Source organism: Microcebus murinus, chromosome 12 (assembly GCF_040939455.1).
Source record: "Microcebus murinus isolate Inina chromosome 12, M.murinus_Inina_mat1.0, whole genome shotgun sequence".
In the NCBI taxonomy this organism is placed as follows: domain Eukaryota; kingdom Metazoa; phylum Chordata; class Mammalia; order Primates; family Cheirogaleidae; genus Microcebus; species Microcebus murinus.
Window position 1 is genome coordinate 63,666,740 of NC_134115.1, and position 25,195 is coordinate 63,691,934.

The 25,195-nt window shown below is 40.9% G+C and overlaps 1 protein-coding gene across 1 annotated transcript in view; it reads left to right on the forward strand.

The window, feature by feature from the left end:
- Positions 1–23,108: 23,108 nt before the first annotated feature.
- Positions 23,109–25,195, forward strand: part of MSANTD3 (Myb/SANT DNA binding domain containing 3) — a 35,307-nt gene continuing 33,220 nt past the window's right edge. Inside the window, exon 1 of the mRNA XM_076008879.1 lies at positions 23,109–23,187. The gene's annotated coding sequence lies outside the window, so the exon portion shown is untranslated. The remainder of the gene's footprint in view (positions 23,188–25,195) is intronic.

Below are 25,195 nucleotides of genomic sequence, written 5' to 3' on the forward strand. Positions count from 1 at the left end.
GTGATGGAATTTTAAATGTAGCTTGAAAAAAGCCACTGCTACGTGTAAACTATTCAAGCAGTAGCTCAGTATCTCCCCTCAGACTGATAACATCCACATTAGCGCAAGTCTAAGACAGCAGCAGCCTGAGTTCTTCCTGGTTTCCCTTGGGCACTATACAATTTAATTTTTCACTTAGAAATCTCATTAACCCAACTATGGTATAGTATTTTTACATTGTCACCATTGTTTCAAATGTCTCACACATTGTATAAACATGTTTACAAAATAAAAAGTATATCTATCTTTAAATTATGTACTTTTTTTTTTTTTTTTTTTTTTTTTTTTTTTTTTTTTGAGACAGAGTCTCGCTTTGTTGTCCAGGCTAGAGTGAGTGCCGTGGCGTCAGCCTAGCTCACAGCAACCTCAAACTCCTGGGCTCGAGCGATCCTTCTGTCTCAGCCTCCCGAGTAGCTGGGACTACAGGCATGCGCCACCATGCCCGGCTAATTTTTTTTATATATATATATATATCAGTTGGCCAATTAATTTCTTTCTATTTATAGTAGAGACGGGGTCTCGCTCTTGCTCAGGCTGGTTTTGAACTCCTGACCTTGAGCAATCCGCCCGCCTCGGCCTCCCAAGAGCTAGGATTACAGGCGTGAGCCACAGCGCCCGGCCAATTATGTACTTTTTGATCTTCACAAAACAATCATATGTAGTATATTTACCAATACCAGATATTAAGGCATTTAAAAAATACTGTTTGATGAATATTGTTCCAATGATAGTCAAAAATTGTGAATTAAATAAATCAACATTAGAAATGACTTCCAAAAGTGAAGAAAGAACCTCTGTTAAAAAGTTCTTTCTGTGGGGGGAGGGGGGGAAATGGGCATTTATTGAAACCTTAAAATATGTACCCCCATAATATGCCAAAATAAAATATAATTAAAAAAAAAAAAAAAAAAAGTTCTTTCTGGCTGGGCACGGTGGCTCACGCCTGTAATCCTAGCACTCTGGGAGGCTGAGGTGGGCAGATTGCTCTAGGTCAGGAGTTCAAAACCAGCCTGAGCAAGAGCGAGACCCGTCTCTACTGTAAATAGAAAGAAATTAATTGGACGACTAATATATATAGAAAAAATTAGCCGGGCATGGTGGCACATGCCTGTATTCTCAGCTACTCAGGAGGCTGAGGTAGGGCTTAAGCCCAGGAGTTTGAGGTTGCTGTGAGCTAGGCTGATGCCACGGCACTCACTCTAGCCTGGGCAACAGAGCGAGACTTTGTCTCAAAAAAAAAGTTCTTTCTTCTAATCAATATTTTCAAGAGCTTCAGTCTCTAATTTTAAATCTCTTTCAGTTTGATTTCTTTCTTTTGCTGCCTTCCCTAAAGTGATTAGCATTTGTAACTGCCAGATTAGCATTTGTAACTGCCCAAACTTTAACCTGATGGACGATAGATAATAAGGTCAATTGCCAGCCTTATTAAATATTCCCTTAAAAGTTTAAGTAGTTATATTTCATTCCCTAAAAATTATAATTCAAGAGTATAAAAAACTTTTTCTCAAATTAACATGTATAACCAGTTATGTGATAAAAATAAATGTTTTAAGAATAATCGCTTACTGATCAGGACTCTACTACTTTGAAATCATTAAATGAAAATAATAAAAGCTTACAATCATCAAGTACTTAATATGGACCAGGCACTATTTTAAGACTTTTACATGAATCAATTTATTTAATTCTCATAAAAATTCTATGAGGAAGTTACATACTACTATTGTAGTTTTATGGGCTCAGAAATTGAGGTTAAGTAACTTCTTCAAGGTCATGTAGTTTGTAAATGTAAGACCCAGAATTCCATCCCAGGCCATTTGGCTTTGACCTGTGTTTTTAACCACTACAGTAGAGTGCCTTTCAAATACCATATCCACACATGTTTTGAAATTGAAGAATTTACCACCTTGTGTTTGGCACCAAAATATGCCTGAAATGTAATAATGTCAAGAAAATAGAAGGATTTGTTTCAGCACAATTAAACCGAAATTATCCCTCAATATACCTTCTTCTGCCCCAGTCTCTTTCCTAAAGAAAATATCCCATAGCACTCTTTCACACTGAGCCCACGGTAGGCCTCAGAATCCTTCTCAACACAACATGCTCTACAGTTGGCATGCAAGACCTATACCCTACAGTTAGCTATTCACTAAAACATGCAGTTTGCAGTTTCATATAGCATATATGTATGTTCCAGTTTTTTCCTTTCTTTTCACAATATATCTCAGTGACAGAAAATTTGCTAGGACAAAGCAAGTTGGGAAGAGTCACTTATTCCATTACCGACATCCTCATATCACAGTATAACTGTTCGGGTCAAATTCCTAGAAGCAAAACCTGAGTATACAGGTGGTTTATTGAGGGAGTGCTTTCAGGAGAAGGAGTGAGGAAAGCTAGATAAACCAGGAGAAGTTGCTATGCAAAGCTGTTGTCTAGAGTGTTACTTCAACCTGTCATACTGTGGAAGCAGTAACACAAATTGCCACAAATAGTTAGTTTCTCCTTGAGGCAAACAAGCTGGCCTTTTGTACCCCTGCATTGGGTCAATCATTAGCTGTGGATTGCCCCTTGGGGTGAAGGTTAGTTTGGCCAAGAGCAAGTCTCTAGAGAAGGGTGCAGCTTTAAGCCTTAGTGGCCAACACCTGGCATCTGGGAATGTACTGGCCTGGTAGAGAAGCTTTGGGTGGGCACCAATAATATTGACTATAATGTCCTTTAATATCATTTGAAATTTTGTCCATGTACATATATAACCTATATGCAACAGCAAGCATTCTATATTTTCCCAACAATGGTAGATCTACTTTTAGTTCTTTGAGAAATCTCCATACTGTTTTCCACAGAAGTGATACTAATTTACATTCCCACAAACAGTGTAAGTTGAGACCTTAACATTCAGGATCATCATGGTTTGTTTGTTTGTTCTTTTAAAGAGATGGTGTTTCACCATGTTGCCCAGGCTGGATTCAAACTCCTGGGCTCAAGTGATCCTCCCACCTCAGCCTCCTGAGTTGCTCTTCATGTTTTTATATATTCTTTCATCCTACTCATCTCCTTTCATCAGGCATTGCAATTATATCATTCATCTTGTAACAACTATTTACCAAGTATTTCCTACATGCCAAATCCACCCAGGGGGAGGTACTGCAAGTGGGAGGTGGAGAAGGAGATTTTCCTATGCGCTGCGTCATTTATTCCCACCCAGATGTAAACCACTTATGCAGCTGAGGATTAATAAAACATAGTGAGTGAAAGCCTCACCATCTGACAAATGAGGCCAAAATCAGACCCAAAGTGGGTAGGAACTAATTGCAGCGGAGTCATAAGAAGCAGAGTTCTCAAAAGCCAGCATGCCAGGTGACCATGCCAGTCTCTTGCCAAATCCCCTGCCCTCCCATATCCCAAATTGTTAGCCTTGTTCAGTCTTCCAGCCTGAGCTCCCTCACTTGCAAAGGCTGAGAGTTACTGGTCATTTAAGCAAAAAGGTAGTGGATAAGTATAGGTAGGTAGGTAGGTAGGTAGGTAGGTAGGTAGGTAGGTAGAACCTGGAGAGTTCTTCATCTGTACTCTTAGGTTCATATAGACTGTAGGTATGGGACTTATTTATTGTGGGCTCTTCTGAACCAAATTGAATATAGAGCCATGGAATTCTACACAGTCAGAATTGAAAGAGAATAGAGAAATCTTCAAGTCTACTCCCATCGTCCTATAGATTGAGGTTCAGAAAAGGGAAAATGTCATGCCCAGAGTCACAATACAGGCTGGTGGTAAAACACGGGGTAGAGTTAGGTCTCTTAGTTTCCAGTCTGCTTTCACTGTTTTTCATTTCCTTTAACAACCTAGGGTAACAATCTACTTTCTTCATAACCTTTTTCTCCATCCATCTCTTGTAATTTCATCTTCAACAATTCTCTCTACTTAACTATATCAACTAAAAAGCCAAACCACTCCCAACACCTTACTTGCCACTGCCCTTACTGCCAATTTGAACAAAGCGTCATAATCATACAACCATGTCCCATCACTGCTTTGCTCCTGAGAATCCCACTCTGTGTTAGTCTGCTAGGGCTGCCATAACAAAGTACACAGACTGGGTGACTTAAACAACAGAAATTTGTTTTCTCACTGTCCTGGAGGCTAGCAGTCCAAGATCAAGGTGCCAGAAAATTTGGTTTCTGGTGAGGCCTCTCTTCCTGGCTTGCAGATAGCTACCTTCTTGCTCTATCCTCACATGACATTTTCTCTGTTTGCTCAGAGAAAGAGAAAGAGATCTCTGGTGTCTCTTCCTTTTATTATAAGGACACAAGTCCTATTGGATTAGGGCCTCATCTTTATGACCTCATATAACCTTAATTCCCTCACTAAAGTCCCTATCTCCAAATACAGTCACATCGGGGTGTAGGGCTTCAACATACAAATTATGGGACACACGATTCAATCCATGACACAGTCTTTCTGAACTTTTTTCAATTTTTCAATCAAATGAGGTTATCTTTCTCCTCCTGGTCCTCACATATATTATTCTCTTTACCTAAAATACTATTAACCTAAGACAAACTACTGAAAAACCATTAGAACTAATTAATAAGAAAGCTTAATAAGGTAACTGGATACATGAATTGCATATGAAAAGCAAGAGTTTCCTGAAAACCAACACAAAGTAATTTTAAAAGTTTATGTAAAAATTTTCCTTTTATAAAAGCAACAAAAAACAAGGGAATAAATCTAAATGGAAATACAATATCTATATTTACAAAAACTTTAAAATTTGGCCAAAGGATATAAAATTTAGTCCTAACTAAGTGGAAAGAAAGACATTCTATGCGGCCTGATGGGGGCAACTAAAATGTAATAATTGTTGCTTTTGCCCAAACTAAATCTATAAATTTCAAGGCAACTCTATTAAAAATCTCAATGGGATTTTAAAAAAAATAATAGAATCTGACAAGATTCTTCTATTCTATTCTTCTATTCTATTCTGAATAGATTCTAAAGACCCCTTGATTCACTGTATCATTGTTTGTTATAACAAAAGATCATAGGAACTACTTAAATGTGCATTGAGAAGGAACAATAGAATGCTATTATTAAAAAGAATGAGGCAGGCCGGGGCGCGGTGGCTCACGCCTGTAATCCTAGCTCTTGGGAGGCCGAGGCGGGCGGATTGCTCAAGGTCAGGAGTTCAAAACCAGCCTGAGCAAGAGCGAGACCCCGTCTCTACTATAAATAGAAAGGAATTAATTGGCCAACTGATATATATATAAAAAATTAGCCGGGCATGGTGGCGCATGCCTGTAGTCCCAGCTACCCGGGAGGCTGAGGCAGAAGGATTGCTTGAGCCCAGGAGTTTGAGGTTGCTGTGAGCTAGGCTGACGCCACGGCACTCACTCTAGCCTGGGCAACAAAGCGAGACTCTGTCTCAAAAAAAAAAAAAAAAAAAAAAGAATGAGGCAGAACTAGAAATATTTTTTTTTTTTTTTTTGAGACAGAGTCTCACTTGTTGCCCAGGCTAGAGTGAGTGCCGTGGCGTCAGCCTAGCTCACAGCAACCTCAAACTCCTGGGCTCAAGCGATCCTCCTGCCTCAGCCTCCCGAGTAGCTGGGACTACAGGCATGCGCCACCATGCCTGGCTAATTTTTTCTATATATATTAGTTGGCCAATTAATTTCTTTCTATTTATAGTAGAGACGAGGTCTCGCTCTTGCTCAGGCTGGTTTCGAACTCCTGACCTTGAGCAATCCGCCCGCCTCGGCCTCCCAGAGAGCTAGGATTACAGGCGTGAGCCACCGTGCCCGGCCCAGAACTAGAAATATTGACATTGAAACTCTCCAGTGTCTATTGTTAAATGAAAAAAGCAAACAACAGGGTGCACAATATGCTACAATATGTGCTATAAGGGAAGAAATGTATTCAGTCACACACAAACACACACACACACACATTCATGCACATCCATATATACTTGAATATGTGTAGAATGTTTCTGAAATGATACAGAAGAAGCTAGTGAAGGTGGTTTCTTCTGGGACTGAGGGTCAGAGGTAGGAGGAAAACTTATTTTTCACATATCCTCTATATTCTTTGTCATCATGTTTATGCGTTAACTAAAAAGAAAGAAATTTTTTATGAAACAAGTTCAGCTAGGAAGTAGATGTCTGAGAATAGCCAAAAATATAATCAAAACTTTGTGATATCAGACCTAGAACTGACAAACAGATCAATGAAGCAAAAGAGACCCTTATACATTTAGTCCACGTCCTCTGAGAAGCAGAACCAGGGTGGGATGTGATATCACCATCTATTGGGAACAATGTCTGTGAAGAAACTGGGGAATGAGTTGGGGGGCGGAGCACCTTCAGACCACAATGCAGGTCCTATCCTCTAGGGAGGAGAGAGGGAAGAAAGGTCTTCCCCTGTAGTGCGGTTCTAAGAAAGTTTCATCAAGGACAACAAGGAGTTCTTGAGCTAAAGTTGCCTGTCCAAGGAATCCCTTGTCTCCAGCGAAAGGCTTGCCTTAATGCCTCTTCAGTGCTCAGTCACTAAGTGGGAATAGCCCACGGGAAACAAGAGCAAAAATGATGGCGGATTTCAGAATGCAAAGAGTGGAGCCATTACTAATCACTTTCTTTGCAGTAGAAAATCTGAGATCTCCATATATGGCACGAATATATATATCCAAATATATGTAATCTTCAGAACATGATGAACGTGACATTTCAAGTCGGTGAAAGAAAAGATGATGATGTCGGGATGATTGGATTTGGATTTGGATAACAAAATTATATTTATACTCAAACTAACATCTAAATTTTTTTTGGAAAAAAAGCCTTGGAAAGAAAATATAAAGTAATATTTTGGGCTGGGCACAGTGGCTCTCAAGCCTGTAATCCTAGCACTGTGGGAGCCGAGGTGGGAGGATTGCTTCAAAGTCAGGAGTTCAAGAGCAACCTGAGCAGGCGCAAGACCCCCATCTCTACTAATAATAGAAAAATAAGCTGGACGTTGTGGTGTGTGCCTATAACCTCAGCTACTTGGAAGGCTGAGGCAGGAGGATTGCTTGATCCTAGGGTTTGAGGTTGCAGTGGGCTATGATGACACCATTGCACTCTAGCCTGGGCAACACATCAAGACTCTGTCTCAAACAAAACAAAACAAAACAAACCCCAAAACAAACAAACAAAAAAACAAAAGAAAAATCCATATAAATAAAATGTTAATAAATGTATAAAACTTTTTGTCTGGAAGAAATCATATGGCATCTTTTTAAAATTTTGTGTTTTTCCCAACTGTTTTAGTTTCCTAGCTATGGATGTTTATTTTTTTTATTATTTAAAAAAACAGGCCGGGCCGGGCGTGGTGGCTCACGCCTGTAATCCTAGCTCTCTGGGAGACCGAGGCAGGCGGATTGTTCAAGGTCAGGAGTTCGAAACTAGCCTGAACAAGAGCGAGACCCCGCCTCTACTATAAATAGAAAGAAATTAATTGGCCAACTAATATATATAGAAAAAATTAGCCGGGCATGGTGGCGCATGCCTGTAGTCCCAGCTACTCGGGTGGCTGAGGAAGGAGGATTGCTTGAGCCCATGAGTTTGAGGTTGCTGTGAGCTAGGCTGATGCCATGGCACTCACTCTAGCCTAGGCAACAAAGTGAGACTCTGTCTCAAAAAAAAAAAAAAAAAAAAAAAAAAAAACCAGGTCAGTCTCAGTGGCTCCTCCTGTAATCCTAGTACTCTGAGAGGCTGAGATGGGAGGATTGCTTGAGCTCAGGAGTTCAAGACCAGCCTGAGCAAGAGTGAGACCCTGTCTTTACTATAAATAGAAAGAAATTAGCCAAACAACTAAAAATAGAAAAAATAAGCCGGGCATGGTGGTGTATGCCTGTAGTCCCAGCTACTCAGGAGGCCGAGACAGTAGGATTGCTTAAGCCCAGGAGTTTGAGGTTGCTGTGAGCTAGGCTGACGCCATGGCACTCTAGCCCAGGCAGTCTCAAAAGAAAAAAACACAAAAAAAACATAACAAGAGGTGGTGTCTGCGCAGCGGGATCAGGAACTCCTCTTTTATTTTTCTCTGAATTTGGAAAAAAATTAACAAATGCTATTTTTAAACAGCATTTTAAAAAGGAAAATCTTTTAATAAAAAAACAGATTCTGATAGAGTTATATGTAAAGGTCCCCATGGTTTATGACATGAAAAAAGAAAGTTGTATAGCAATTGTATGATCCCTTTTATTAATTAGAAACGAAGCAAAACATAGACATGGAAAACTGCATAATCAATCTGCATAAATATATAGTTATAGATATATATGTGCACCCATACACTAACATTTTCCTAGCGGTGGTTTGTGAAACAGGACGTGAGATTGAGGGATAGATAAAGGAGAACTGCCACTGCACATGTTCTATACTTGTATTGTGGTTTTTAAGATTTTCTCACTCCTTATATTTTGCAGATTCTCTAAAGTGTATCTAGAGTTTTCTCTTGGAGAACTTAAGACTATTCGGTTCTAGAAATTAGGAACTACTGTCTCTTCAGGATCACTTCTCTACCATTCCCTCTATTCTCTTATAGAACACATAGATAGATCTCATAGTTAGAACAGATGGACAGAAATAGATATATTTTTAAAGCAGCTTTACTGAGATGCAATTCATATAATATGTACTTTATCTACCATTAAATATATTTTGAAATGTCTCAACCTACTCTCCATGTTTCTTAACTGCTTTTTCATATTTTTAAAACAATCTTTTTTTTCTCTGTAGGTGTTGTTGATGAGTTAATCAGTACTATTTCCCAAATCTGTCATTTTTTTTACAGTGTTTAGTTTAGAGCATAACATGTTTTTTGAGATTTTTATTTCACTGTGGTTTTTACCTTGATGGTAGTTTTGCTACTGTCAAAACATTGTTTCTTTTCTTTCTTCCTTTCTTCTTCTTTTTTTTTTTTTTTTAGACAAGGTCTCACTCTGTTGCTCAGGTTGGAGTGCAGTGGTGTGATCATAGTTCACTGCACCCTTGAACCCTTGGCTCAAGAGATCCTCCTGCCTCAGTTTCCCAAGTAGCTGAGACTACAGGCACACACCACCACGCCTGGCTAATTTTTTAAAAATGTTTTTGTAGGGATGGAGTGGCTCAGCAATCCTCCTGCTTCAGCCTTCCAAAGTGCTGGAATTACAGGTGTGAGCCACTGTGCCCCGCCTACATTTTCTTTTACAGATGTTTTTCCTTCGTTCCTTTGAAAATCTTAAACATTTTTATATGCTTTATCATCCATTTCCTCAGGAGTGCATCTTGCATTTGTACTTTTTTTTGTTTTTGTTTTTGTTTTTTTTCTTTTTTTGGGACAGAGTCTCGCTCTGTTGTCTGGGCTAGAGTGCCATGGCACCAGCCTGGCTCACAGCAACCTCAAACTCCTGGGCTCAAGTGATCCTCCTGCCTCAGCCTCCTGAGTAGCTGGGACTACAAGCATACACCACCATGCCTGGCTCATTTTTTCTATATATTTTTAGCATAAAAATATATACTAATTAATTAGTATATATTAATTAATTTCTTTCTATTTTTAATAGAGATGGCGTCTCACTCCTGCTCAGGCTGGTTTCAAACTCCTGACCTTGAGCAATCCTCCCGCCTCAGCCTCCCAGAGTGCTAGGATTACAGGTGTGAGCCACCGCACCCAGCTTCCATTTGTACTTTGAATTTTGGTTTTCAGCCTCATCTTGTAGGACGTTTCTTGTTGCTGTTGCTGTTTTCCATTGTTTGGTCCTGCCACTCCGTGTTTGATGATGTCCGCAGTGTCCTCGCTGTGACTGGGCAGGATATCCCATCGACAGAAGCACCCAATCCCTAGTTTATCCCTCTTCCCCTGATCCTGTTTCAGGAACAGCAGCCAATCCAGAACTGATCCCACTTCCCTTAGACCATCCTCAGAACCTTCCATGTAGCTACAACCTTACAAAAGGTGCTGCCTTCTCACTCTTGTTGTGGAGTTCCTGGTTCCTGGGGGGGTGCTCTTTGCTTCAATGAATCCATAATGTGACTATGGTCTTTGGCTAATTAGGCTTTAGCAACCATAGGATATAGCCTTCTGTACCACAGACTTTTTGTTTGTTTGGTTGATTGGTTTTTTGGTTTTTGTTTTTTAAGATTATGGGCTTCGAAGGTAGAGGCCACCACGTTCTTAACATTCCCTGTATATCCTGAGCACAATTACTTTGGGACCGCAGTGATAATCCTTGGGACTAGCAGGAGGATTAATGGTTTTCTCTTTTGCAGGCCCACCCCTGGTTACCTGCCCCTCTGTTCGGTGCTCCTTTCCTCAACTTATTGTGGGGAGCCCCTTATTATTGTGGGGAGCCTGTTTTCCATCCTCCCTAGAGTGTAAGCTCCAAGCAGGCAGGACTGAGGAGGTCTCTTTCATCTTTATTACACAACCCTTGGCACAAACGATATAGTCATTCATCATATTTTTATGGAGATGAGGCTTACTTTGTATCGGGAACTGTGTTAGAGCTGGGGGTTTAATTATAGGCAAGATTCAGTCTATGCCCATAAAGAGTTTGCAATTTAATGGAGATTACTGACAACTAATCTGGCAGGTTACAATACATTAGAAGAGCTGATGGGTTTAATACAGAATGCTGTGGAACACAGTGGAGGGAATCAAATAAAGATTGTGGAATCCTAAGATGTGGCTTAGAGTCTGCCCTGAGTGCCATTTCCCTGGTAAGTGCATATCTGCACATGACCTACACCACCTCATTCTATAATCCCACTTCCCCTCCTCCCACTCCAGTGCTGACTCCTACCAGCATTTTGCTCTGTTGTTGTGCTCATTGCAGTGCACTGTGATACTACCCCTCCTACACCTACAAATGTGGGGACATAAAAGGCGCTCCTCTTGCTTGGAGCCTGTACATTGTAGATAGTAATGCATATTTCATAAATGATAAAATAGAAAATATATACGAAACTGAAGCTTTATGCCATTCTTTCAACATAAGAAACAGGTCCTTGCCATTCTGTAAGCCCAAAGCCACCCTGCAGCCTCAACTAGCCCCTGCCCACCTCCTGGCATTCCCTCCTCACCCCCAGCCCCTACCTAGGGTGCCCTCCCTACCGCCAGTGGGGGTGGAAGTGCTTTTAAAATGGCTCATGGTGATGGTTGCACAATAGTATAAATTTACTAGTTTCACAATAAAGCCGTTAGACATTAAAAAGAAGAGAGGATTATGAATGGCTCTGGGGAGCCAATCTACGGTGTTTGCAACAGAAACACTTAGCTTTTTCTTTCATACCTGGAATCATACTGTACTTTTTGCAAATTGCTACTTTCGTTTAATGTGTACTAGACAAGATGTTTCTGCATAACACACATTTCATCAATTTTTGACATGCAATTTTTCACATTAAGATTTACATGTATATTAAAACCTGAGAATGAGCCGGGCGCGGTGGCTCACGCCTGTAATCCTAGCACTCTGGGAGGCTGAGGCGGGTGGATTGCTCGAGGTCAGGAGTTCGAAACCAGCCTGAGCAAGAGTGAGACCCCTGGGCCGGGCGCTGTGGCTCACGCCTGTAATCCTAGCTCTTGGGAGGCCGAGGCGGGCGGATTGCTCAAGGTCAGGAGTTCAAAAAAAAAAGAGTGAGACCCCGTCTCTACTATAAACAGAAAGAAATTAATTGGCCAACTAATATACATAGAAAAACTTAGCTGGGCATCATGGCGCATGCCTGTAGTCCCAGCTACTTGGGAGGCTGAGGCAGGAGGATTGCTTGAGCCCAGGAGTTTGAGGTTACTGTGAGCTAGGCTGACACCACGGCACTCACTCTAGCCTGGGAAAACAAAGTGAGACTCTGTCTCAATAAATAAATAAATAAATAAAACCTGAGAATGAGTGTCAGTGGCTTCATAGAAAATCCTAGAAACTAAAACAGAGGAACATTTTTTAAAGAAATGCTGTATCACTGATGCTTTGGATGACACACAGGACAACTTGATGAGGAAAAAGCACATCATTATTGACTCTGATACAAAACTGATTCAGAACAACCTAAGTGTCCATCAACAGACAAATGAATAAAAAAATTGTGGTATATATACATGATGGAATATTATATATCCACAAAAAACAATGAAATCCTGCCATTTGCAATAACATAGATGGAACATTATATTAAGGAGAACATTACATTAAGGGAAATAAGCAAAGAACAAAAAGACATATCTCATGTGTTCTCACTCATATGTGGGAGCTAAATATTAAAAACAATTGATCTCATGGAGACAGAGAATAGAATGATGGTTACCAGAGGCTGGGAAGGGTAGGGGAGGAGGCGATAAAGTGAAGATGGTTGGTGGGTACAAAAATACGGTTAGATAGAATGAACAATATTTGATAGCACAACAAAGTGTCTATAATCAACAATAAGTTAGAGTATACATTAAAATAACTAAAAGAGTGGAATTGGAATGTTCCTAACATAAAGAAATGACAAATGTGTGAGGTGATGGATACTCCAATTACCCTGACTTGATTAATTCACATTGCATGCCTGTATCAAAACATCGCGTGTACCCTATAAAGATATACAACTAGTATGTACCCATAAGAATTTTTAAAAAGGTGATTCAGAAGAGTCAGATTCTTAATGTGAAGTTGTTTTAAGAGTACCTTAACCCTTTTCTTTCTTTTCTTTTTTTTTTTTTTTTTTTGAGACAGAGTCTAGCTTTGTTGCCCAGGCTAGAGTGAGTGTCATGGCATCAGCCTAGCTCACAGCAACCTCAAACTCCTGGGCTCAAGCAATCCTTCTGCCTCAGCCTCCTGAGTAGCTGGGATTACAGGCATGTGCCACCATGCCTGGCTAATTTTTTCTATATATATTAGTTGGCCAATTAATTTCTTCCTATTTATAGTAGAGACGGGGGTCTCGTTCTTGCTAAGGCTGGTTTTGAACTCCTGACCTCGAGCAATCCACCAGCCTCAGCCTCCCAGAGTGCTAGAATTACAGGTGTAAGCCACTGCGCCTGGCCTATTTTCTTTATATTTTCTATTTTCTGAGTGCAAAAAAGTGAAACATGATTTAGAAATCTACAGTCAAATAAGTCTAAAATATTTCATTAAATATAAAATATAAATTCTACCTAAGAAGATATTATATCTGGCCGGGAGCGGTGGCTCATGCCTGTAATCCTAGCACTCTGGGAGGCCGAGGTGGGCGGATTGCTCGAGGTCAGGAGTTCGAAACCAGCCTGAGCAAGAGAGAGACCCCCCATCTCTACTATAAATAGAAAGAAATTAATTGGCCAACTAATATATATATAGAAAAAATTAGCCGGGCATGGTGGCTCATTCTTGTAGTCCCAGCTACTCGAGAGGCTGAGGCAAAAAGATTGCTTGAGCTCAGGAGTTTGAGTTGCTGTGAGCTAGGCTGACACCAAAGCACTCATTCTAGCCTGGGCAACAAAGCGAGATTCTGTCTCAAAAAAAAAGAGAAGGTATTGTATCATAGTTTGGTGGCATTGTTTTTCTTATTAGTACACAAAATAATGATGAGTCTTACAATTGATGTCATATTATATTCAATGAAATGCAGTATTACACAGTATGGTTACTTTATAACTTTCAAACACCTTTTATCAATATTAATGTTCTAGTGAACTCCTGCATAAATGTCCCTCTGTGCACATGTATGTTTCTAGAATGTATATGCAGGTGTGGGAGTTCTAGATTGAAAGGGCTGCACATTTAAAATTCTAACTAATAGATACTGTCCTCCAAAATGGTTATGCTAAATTTAAATGTGCATTAACAATGCACCAGGGTATCCATTAAGTCACACAATGGGTGTTTTTTGATTAATAAATTTTTCCTGAAAAATCTGATCCTGAAAAATGGTGTCTCATTTGTTTTAATTTGCTTCTCCTCTAACTTTGCTTATGATCTCATGCAGAAGAAAATTTTTCCACAATTTGTCATTATTTTGCATTTGCATAAGATATTCATCATGATTTTCAATAAATTTCCCATATTTGCTTTTAATACTTGAATGATCTCATACTCCATCTGGAATTTATCTTTGTCTTAATGTATGATAAGGATTTTATTTCTTTTTTTTTTTTTTTTTTTTTTTTTTTTTTGAGACAGAGTCTTGCTTTGTTGCCCAGGCTAGAGTGAGTGCCCTGGCGTCAGCCTAGCTCACAGCAACCTCAAACTCCTGGGCTCGAGCGATCCTTCTGCCTCAGCCTCCCGAGTAGCTGGGACTACAGGCATGCGCCACCATGCCCGGCTAATTTTTTATATATATATCAGTTGGCCAATTAATTTCTTTCTATTTATAGTAGAGACGGGGTCTCGCTCTTGCTCAGGCTGGTTTTGAACTCCTGACCTTGAGCAATCCGCCCGCCTCGGCCTCCCAAGAGCTAGGATTACAGGCGTGAGCCACCGCGCCCGGCCAGGATTTTATTTCTTTTCCAACTGGATGAATGGTTGTCTCAATATCATTTATGGACTTGTATATCCTTTCCCATGTGCTTAGAAATCCCTATTTATATTTGAACTTTATTTTGTTTCTTTGATAAAACTTCGTATTTCTCCAGAATAATGTACATTTTAAATCATATATATTTATAAAATGTTTTAATATCTGATAGAGCAAACCCCATCAATTTGCTCTTTGGATTATTCTTGAGCAACTTTTCTTTCAGACAAATGCTAGAATCAGCTAATCAAGTTCTATGAACAATCTTGTTGGAAATTTGATTGACATAAATTGGACCGCCCTCTTCTATCTCCTTATGCTCTCTCAGTGATCTCACTCATTGCCACGGCTTTAAATACTACCTAACAATTATTACTGTGTGTATCAAAATTCTAGGAAAGGTAGGTTTAGTAGGAGCATGAATGTGAAAGGTAAAATTATAAAGTTTCTAGAAGAAAACATAGAATTCATGACCTTAGGATAGATAATTCTTTCTATTTTTGGGGGGGGGGAGGTGGACAGAGTCTCACTCTGTTGCCTGAGCTAGAGTGCCATGTCATCAGCCTAGCTCACAGCAACCTCAGACTCCTGGGCTTGAACAATCCTTCTGCCTCAGCCTCCTGAGTAGCTGGGACCACCATGCCCGGTTAATTTTTTCTATTTTTAGTAGAGATGGGGTCTCACTCTTGCTCAGGCTGGTCTCGAACTCCTGAGCTTAAACAATCCACTCACCTCAGCTTCCCAGAGTGCTAGGATTACAGGCATGAGCCATCGTGCCCAGCCAGATAATTATTTCTTACAACACAATTCACTAACTAGACAAGAAACAATTGATGAATGGGACTTTATAAAAATTAAAAATTTATTATTATTATTATTATTTAGACACAGGGTCTTGCTCTGTTGCCCAGGCTAGAGTACAATCATAGCTCACCACAGCCTCAAACTCCTAGGCTCAGGCGATCCTCCTGCCTCAGCCTCCCGAATAACTGGGACTACAGGTGTGCACCAACACACTTAGCTAATTTTTAAAATGTTTTGCCAAAATGAGGTCTTGCTATGTTGCCCAAGCTGATCTCGAACTCCTGTCCTCAACTGATCCTCCTGCCTCAGCCTCCCAAAGTGTTGGGATTACAAGTGTGAGCCAGTGCACTTCGCCAGAAAATTTCTCTTCATTAAATGATACTTTAAAGAAGTAAAACGGCAAGCCACAGACTGGAAAAAACAAAGGATAGGTAAGTAGAATATCTAAAGAACTCTTACAAATCCATAATAAAAAGATAACTCAATTTTTTAAAAGGGCAAAAGATCTGAACAGAGATTTCACAAAAGAAGATATCTGCTAAACCTATGAAAAAGTACTCAACAAATTAAAATCATGAAATATTATCACATATTCACCAAAATGGCTAAAATTTAAAAGACAGGTAATTCTAAGTAATAATGAAGATGTGGGATAATGGGAAAGAGTGAAAAATAAAATAAGCACTTTGGAAAGCTGTTTAGTAATTTCTTATAGAGTGAAACATGCACTTACCTCATAATAGAGCAATTCTGCTCCTAGACATACACCAGAAAAAAAAAGAATACATATGTTCAAAAAGGGCTTATACAATAATGTTCATGGCAGCTTTATTCATAATAGCCCAAACTGGAAACAACCCATTTGTCTATCAACAGAAGAACAGAGCGGGGCGCGGTGGCTCACACCTGTAATCCTAACACTCAGGGAGGCTGAGGCGGGCGGATTGCTCGAGGTCAGGAGTTCGAGACCAGCCTGAGCAAGAGCAAGACCACGTCTCTACTATAAATAGAAAGAAAGTAATTGGCCAACTAATACATATAGAAAAAAAAATCAGCCAGGCATGGTGGCGCATGCCTGTAGTCCCAGCTACTTGGGAGGCTGAGGCAGGAGGATTGCTTGAGCCCAGGAGTTTGAGGTTGCTGTGAGTTAGGCTGACTCCACGGCACTCACTCTCTAGCCTGGACAACAAAGTGAGACTCTGTCTCAAAAAACAAACAAACAAACAAACAAAAAAACAAAAACAGAAGAACAGATAAATAAATCCATACAGTAGAATTCTATATAACAGAATGAATAGCTGATACATGCAATGAAAAAGTACACATTACACAATTCCATTTGTAAGAGGTTTGAGACTAAACCAAGCTATGGTAATGGAAATCAGAATAGTGGTCATGTGTCATGGCAGGGGTGGGGGATCAGGATAACAGGACAGAGACACAAGGGGATTTTCTGAAGTGAAAGAAATTTCTTTGTTTTAATCCGGATGGTGGTTGCACAAGTATATATAGTTGTCAAAACTCATCAAGCTTTACCCTTAAACTTATTCTTTTTTTTTTTTTTTTTTTTGAGACAGAGTCTGGCTTGTTGCCCAGGCTAGAGTGAGTGCCGTGGCGTCAGCCTAGCTCACAGCAACCTCAAACTCCTGGGCTCAAGCAATCCTTCTGCCTCAGCCTCCTGAGTAGCTGGGACTACAGGGATGCGCCACCATGCCCGGCTAATTTTATATATATATATATATTAGTTGGCCAATTAATTTCTTTCTATTTATAGTAGAGACGGGGTCTTGCTCTTGCTCAGGCTGGTCTCGAACTCCTGACCTCGAGCAATCCGCCCGCCTCAGCCTCCCAGAGTGCTAGGATTACAGGCGTGAGCCACCTCGCCTGGCTAACTTATTCATTTTTAATTCATAAATTGTACCTTGCTAAAGTACAGTTAGTAGAAAAGGGGTAAAGAAAGGTGACTATGGGCATTTGTGTGATTTTTTGAGACACAGCCTCGCTCTGTTGCCCGGGCTAGAGTGTTGTGGCATCAGCCTAGCTCACAGCAACCTCAAACTCCTGGGCTCAAGTGATCCTCCTGCCTTAGCCTCCTGAGTAGCTGGGACTACAGGCACATGCTACCACAACTGGCTAATTTTTTCTATTTTTAGTAGAGACGGGGTCTCACTCTTGTCCAGGCTGGTCTCAAACTTCCTGAGCTCAAGCAGTCCTCCCAGAGTGCTAGGATTATAGGCGTGAGCCACCGTGCCAGACCACATTTGTGTGATTTCTGAAGGGGAGTGCAAGACATGTACTCTAAAAGTTGATGGCATTCATTCTTAAATCTAACTTTACTCTGAATCTTTTTTATTTCCTTTCACTGTACCTATCAATGGTACTCATTTTACCTGATTAAGTCTATTTCCAAAATCAAAACAGAACTGAGGCAAAGAAAGAGAAGAAGAAAAAATTGTACACAATGTATTATGACAAAGATAGAAATAAGAAAAAAAAAGATAGAAATAAGGTTACTTAAAGAAAAAGCTTGTAATAGAATTAACTAAGTTGTGGGCAGAGACAAATACAGGAAAAGAAATATTTCTCTAGAGGAAAGGAAACAGATCTTGAAGGAAGTCCTTAGAGAGAAAAAATGAGCTGAGAGCACTAATTAGCTGTATATGACCTCAGGGAAGTCACTTAACCTCTCTGGGGATGATTCTATTTTACAGATTTTTTTTGCATGTTTAATGATAGAATTGAATTAAATGAGCCCAGAGCATCATTCTATTAAAACATAATATAATAATTAATAATTCCAAGTCATCCAGAAAAGGCTAATTTGTGTTTTCTGTATTTTGTTTAGTAAAGCAGAGAAATATGGAAAGCCTTGATTTGTAACAATAAATTATTATTGATATATTGAGTTAAGCACCTTGTGCCAAGTAATGTCCTAGGCAATATACTTTCATTGGTCTTATTCAATTTATACTTTAATTAATGAATGCATTTTATAACTTGAATTGGATCAAGTAAAAATGTTTTAAAGTAACACTTGTATATACATATATATCTTTTTCATTATAATAATGATGTGTCATTATTGCAGAAAACCAGGAAAATAGAAGAAAAAATAATCCTGACACTCTAAAAATTGACTATTAACATTCTGGAGTGTTATCTGTTGCATCTTATACACACATACACATTGTTATAATTTTTTAAACTGAATTCGAGATCAAATTCAACATATTCTTTGTATCCTGTTTCCATTTTCAAAAATATGATTCATCAATAAGCACGTAGCATTCTATTTTATAAATAGAAAGGACTAGATAATCCCTTATTGGCCATAAGGAACAGTTTTGACACCAAGGAGGTAAATTTTAGTTACAGGAGCAGTTCCCTGGGGCCATGTCTCAGTCAGGGTCCCTAGAGGAAACAGATGGCACACTTCAAGAGGGTAATTGGAGGAGTGTTAAATACAAGAACTGTTTACAACAGAGTGGGCGGGGATTAGGCGAACCACAAGTAATAATGCACATGTGACAGCACCGCTGCTGGCACCCTTTAGCCTGGAGGAGGAGGAGGAGGGGCAGTTCCTGGAACTTGGAGGCAAGAAAGCTCCATGGAGACAGCCACCTGCCAGAAGCTGTCGCTGGCTCTTAGTTGAGGAGCAGCCAGCCTGGAGCGGCCCTGGAGGGAACAGAGTATAAACAACTGGAAACTGCCACTTGGCCTGAACTCTTACCTGTGCTTCCCACTGGCCAGAGGGGCAGGGAGATGTTGGTGTAGTGCACGGAGGTCAGACTCCTTGGGCACAAAGCATGGCAGAGAAAAGCGAAGCGTGCGCTTGGAAGAGCAAATGGAATTCTCAACACACACACTTTTTTGCTTTAATCATGCTTACTTGGTGGATTTTATCTTTGTCTGGAACTCCTGACCTCAAGTGATCCTCCTGCCTTGGCCTCCCAGAGTGCTAGGATTACAGGCGTGAGCCACTGTGCCAGGCTGGGAGTCCGGAATTTATCTTTGTAATGACTTGGTCTGGGAGTCAAAGAGAAAGTTTCTCTTAAGAAGTGATGCTGAATCTGAGACCTAGAGGGTGTGTAGGTGTTAAGAATGCGATGAGCAAGGAAAAGAACACACAAAGCAGTAGGAATAGCATGTGCCAAGTTCCTGAGGCAGGAGGGTGTTTTTAAGGAACTGAAAGAAGGTCAGTGGGTGAGACAGAAAGGCAGAGAGTGGAAAACAGAATAAAAGAGACTTAAGGTTTTGGCAGGATCACGTTGCAAGTCCCACTGAGGATTTTGGTTTTTATCCTTGAAACAACGGTAAATCATTAACAGGTGTTAGGCATCCAATGACAGATTCGATTTGTATATCAAGAAAGTTACTCTGCCTTGGGAGAATGGATAAAGAAGAAAAATGAAATTGAAAGTGGGTATAGTAGTAATCAAGGTAAGAGTTTGGACTAAGGTGGTGGGTGGAGATGGTGTGACACAGACAAGTTTGAGAAATTGGGGGACATAAAATTGTCTTGATAATATATTGGATTTGGAAATGTGCGGGTGGGGACAGTTTCAAGGAATCTACCAGATTGCTATACTTGCTTATAATGCTGGATGGATGAAAAGCTTTTTGAAACTGGGAATTATCAAATTATACACACACACAGGCTATTTCTTAAGAGTTAAAAACCATATATTCCAGAAATAAAAGAATGTGATTTGTCAATGAGAAAGAAACCAAACTCTGTAAAATAATTTTAAAGAGATTTATTCTAAGCCAAATTTGAGGACCATGACCCAGACCCATGCCCAAGAAGCCTTGAGCAAGTGGACTTGCTGTGGCTGGGTTACAGTTTGTTTTTATACATTTCAGGGAAACAGGGATTACAGGTAAACTCATAAATCATACGTGTGAGGCATACATTGGTTTGGCCCAAAAAGGTGGGCCATCTCAAAGGGGGGTGCTTACAAGTTACAGGCGGGTTTAAAGATTCTTTGACTTGTAATTGCTTAAAGACAATTGGGGCCAGGTGCAGTGGCTCATGCCTGTAATCCTAGCACTCTGGGAGGCAGAGGCGGGTGGATCCTTTGAGCTCAGAAGTTCCAGACCAGACTGAGCAAGAGTGAGACCCCATCTCTACTAAAAATAGAAAGAAATTAGGTGGACAACTAAAAATACATAGAAAAAATTATCCAGGCATGGTGGTACATGCCTGTAGTCCCAGCTACTCGGGAGGCTGAGGCAGGAGGATTGCTTGAGCCCAGGAGTTTGAGGTTGCTGTGAGCTAGGTTGATGCCATGGCACTCTATCCCAGACAAGAGAGTGAGACTCTGGGGGGAGGGGGGGCAGGGACAATTGGTTAACTCTCTAAAGGCTTGGAATATTTTTTTTTCCCGGCATATTATGAGGTACAGATTTTAAGGTTTCAACAAATGCCCTTTCCCCCCCTCCCCCCACAAGTCTGAGTCTCCAGCATGACCATCCCCCAGATGGTGCACATCTCACTCATTATGTATGTATATACCCACCCCCTTCCTCCCTCCCCCCTGCCCAATACCTTATTACTGTAGTACCTATGTGTCCACTTAGGTGCTGCTCAGTTAATACCAGTTTGCTGGTGAGTATATGTGGTGCTTGTTTTTCCATTCTTGGGATACTTCACTTAGTAGTATGGGTTCCAGCTCTAACCAGGAAAATATAAGATGTGCTATATCACCATTGTTTCTTACAGCTGAATAGTACTCCATGGTATACATATACCACATTTTATTAATCCATTCTTGAATTGATGGACACTTGGGCTGTTTCCACAGCCTTGCAATTATGAATTGTGCTGCTATAAACATTCGAGTGCAGGTGTCTTTTTGTAGAGTGTCATTGGATCTTTTGGGTGGATGCCCAGCAATGGGATTGCTGGATCAAATGGCAGATTCACTTGTATCGCTTTAAGGTATCTCCATATTGCTTTCCACAGAGGTTGAACTAGTTTGCAGTCCCACCAGCAGTGTAGAAGTGTTCCTCTCTCTCCGCATCCATGCCAGCATTTATTGTTTGGGGACTTTTTGATAAAGGCCATTCTCACTGGGGTTAAGTGATATCTCATTGTGGTTTTGATTTGCATTTAGGCTTGGAATATTTTAAGATAAGATCTGTTAAAGACAAGCCACCTGACATATATTTGTTGTGTAAATGGGGGGCCTGCAGGTTTGTCTTGTATACCCTTAGGCCTGTTAATCTGTTACAAAGGATGTCTCCAAGAAGGAAGGGGGTATGATGAGGCATGTCTGACCTCCTTCCTTGTGGTAGGCAATTTACTTTTAGGATACCTCTTTGGCCAAGAGGGGTCCATTCAGTCAGCCGGTAAATTGGGAAAGCCTTAAGATTTTATTTTAGTTCACAGGTTTCAGGCCCAGTGTGGTGGCTCACACGTATCACCCCAGCACTTTAGGAGGCTTAGGTGGGAGGACTGCTTCAGGCCAGGAGCGCAAGATTAGTCTGGGAAACATAGAGATACCTACCCGGACACCCCTGTCCCTGAAACACAAAACAAAAACAAAAAGCTGGCCTGGGCTGTGTGCCTATAGTCCCAGCTACTGGGGAATCTGATGCAGGAGGATTGCTTGAACCCAGGAGTTGGAGGTTACAGTGAGCTATGACGGTAGCGGTAGCACTGCATTCCAGCCTGGGGGACGGAGCAAGACCCTGTCTTTCCCCTCGCCCCCCCCCCAAAAGTAGTTTCAAAGCTGAGTATTTGTACAATTTGTTAAACAACTATTCCCATGAAGTTGGTGTTAGGTTTGTTCCAGGTGGGAACTCGAAAAGTACGTATGGGACACAGAACGCGGTTAAAGGAAACTGAAAGAAACTGAGGTTTGTGAAATAGCCATGGGAGTCTGTAGAGTCCCTAGAGGTTATAAACCTAACAGCAGCTGCAGCCAGCATTCCTATCCCCCCTGATAAGGAGGGAACCACCCTCCTCCTTATCTTTGCTGGGTGCGACTGATCCTGGGGTCCCAGAAATTGGTTGTTTAAAAAAAAAATTTTTTTTTATTGCAGTGGCTGTTCTGGCCCAGGTACTCCCCCCTAAAAAACCCTCTGTAAAACCCAAGGCTTTCCCCTCCCTCAGTGTGCATGCTCTTTGGCCTCCACTCATCTGCACCCAGATGCCCAAAATAAACAGCATTTTGCTACAATGAGACAGTCTTTACTCTCTCTCTCTCCTCTCTTCTCCTCTCTCTCGCTCGCTGCCCCCTTTCAACGAGGCGGGTGCCACACATAGTATTCACTAATACATATTTCTGGAATAAATGGATTGGTGAATGAAACACTTGGGCAATTGAAATTTCTTGCGACTCCTTCCACTTGTGAAGCGACATCCATGCCATTTACTCCGCAGACCCAAAGCCCGCGTGACTCTGGGGTTTACACAGAAGCCCTGCCCACCGTCCGCGCGGCTCCCGGGCGCGCTCCCTCTGCCCTGAAGCCGCCGCGCCGGGGACTCGCGGAATCCGGCCCAGTTCCGGGTCACAGTGCGCTTGCGTAGGAGGAGCCAGCGGCCAAGGAGGGGAGGAGCCTGCGGAGCTCAGGCTGCGGCGACAAGGAAAATCTGGAAAGGATCAGAACAGGAGTCTGGTCTGGCTCCGCTGGGTTCGTGCGTGTCGGGCTGGGCTGGGTGGTGTGTATCCAGAAGGTACTCAAAGAGAACCCACCAGGGACTGACCTGAGTTTACACGCAATGCCTGTTTTACTCTTCACGTTAAGTCTATTGATTTTGCTTTTTTTTCCAATTAAGGTTAGATGTAAAGAACTAGTGCTTTGTGGTGACATGGACCCAGGTTCCGAAGTCTGATGTAACTCCGTGTGGCCTTGGGTAAGTTACCTGTCCAAGCTTAAGTGTCTCCCTATATAAAATGGAGCTGATAATAGTCATATGCCTCACAGGGCTTTTGTGAACGTTAAATGAGATAGTGAGTGTTAAGTGCTTAGCACAGTGCCTGGTTCGCAGAAAAGGCTCAATAAATGGTAAGTGCTATTATAATCATTGTCATTAATAATCATCATAATGTGTATGTCAGGATCTTTAGTATGAAACTATTATGCTGGCAATCCTTGGGAACTACAAGAGAACATGATAAGTAGCAGAAAATTCAAATAAAATTCAGACTGTAAAGTGTTCTGATTTTAAAAAGGAAAAAACAGTATGGCCCCTATCCTACTCTCACCTCGAGTTATCCTGTGCAGTGTGCATTTTTCAGATATTTTTACCCATGTATCTCTACACATGTATGACTTGTAGTAGTTAAGAATTTATTTGGCTACAAGAAAATGAAAACCCAACAAAAGGAAGCAGTTCAGTAGTCTTATTCAAAAAGAAGTCAGGAAAACAATACAAATGTCCCTATATGAATGATTAACAAACACATTCAATGGAATGTTAGCCTTAAAAAAGAGTCGAAATTTTGATGTATGGTACAGCATGGGTAAACATTAAAGGCATTATGCTAAGTGCAATAAGCTAGACACAAAAGAACACATGTTGTATGATTTAACATATGAGGTACCTGGAATAGTCAAATACATAAAAACAGAAAGTATAATAGTGGTTACTGGAGGTTGGGAGCAGAGCAAGGATGTGTTAGTGTTTAGTGGGTACAGAGTTTGGGATGGTGAAAAACATCTGCATGGATGGTGATAATGGTTGCACAACAATGTGAATGTACTTAATGCCACTAAATTGCACACTCAAAAAATGGTTAAAATGGGCCGGGCGCAGTGGCTCACGCCTATAATCCTAGCACTCTGGAAGGCCGAGGCGGGAGGATCGCTCAAGATCAGGAGTTTGAAACCAGCCTGAGCAAGAGAGAGACCCCATCTCTACTATAAATAGAAAGAAATTAATTGGGCAACTAAAATATATAGAAAAAGAATTAGGCAGGCATGGTGGTACATGACTGTAGTCTCAGCTACCTGGGAGGCTGAGGCAGGAGGATTGCCTGAGCCCAGGCGTTTGAGGTTGCTGTGAGCTAGGCTGATGCCATGGCACTCTAGCCCAGGCAACAGAGTGAGACTCTGTCTCAAAAAAAAAAGATTAAAACGGTAAGCTTTACTTTACACAGAAAGAAAAACAAAGAAGCCCAGGGGTAGGTGGCAGAACAGTGGCCATGCCATGCGTGGTAGTTCAGCTCCGCAGGCTCCTCCTACTCTGCATCATATAACAAGAAAGATTCCAGATGGATTTCAAAGCTATATGTAAAAAAATGATACAAGTATTAAATTAAAATACAGAATTTGTTTGTATCATTGGAAAAGGAAATATAGCAGGTCCTCAAATATCATTATTTCCTCCAATGTCATTTCCTTATAATGATGATGAGAAAAAATATTTCGTTTACTTATCCTAAGGAAAAAAAAAATTGGTTTCCTTATCTGTTGTTTCTCTTAAAGTCTCAGTTTCCAAAAGCCTATTGACAAATTGATTCTTTGCCAATAGGATCAGTAGGATGTCATCGGGAGACTAGACTCTTTCAGTTTGCCACCCTCAGCATTTGGCTTTTGTCCTTGTAGTCATAAGATGATTGCTGTTACTCTAGGAATTGTGTCTATGTACTAGACAGAAGAGGCCAAAAGTCATCTTCTTGTGAAGTTTTACGTTTTCATTCAGGACAGGAAGCCTAGGGGAATGTCTGCCTACAACTCCTTGGCCAGAGCTTTATTACATGACCTCTCAACGGGACTCTGGGAAAGTTACTTTCAAGATCTAAAGTACAGAATGGCACAGTAAGGGGCAATTGTGAATGTGGGTAACCAAATCTTCAATGTCTGTCCCAGATATATATATAGAGAGAGAGGTTTGTTTTGCTTTTTTCCATAAATGTGCT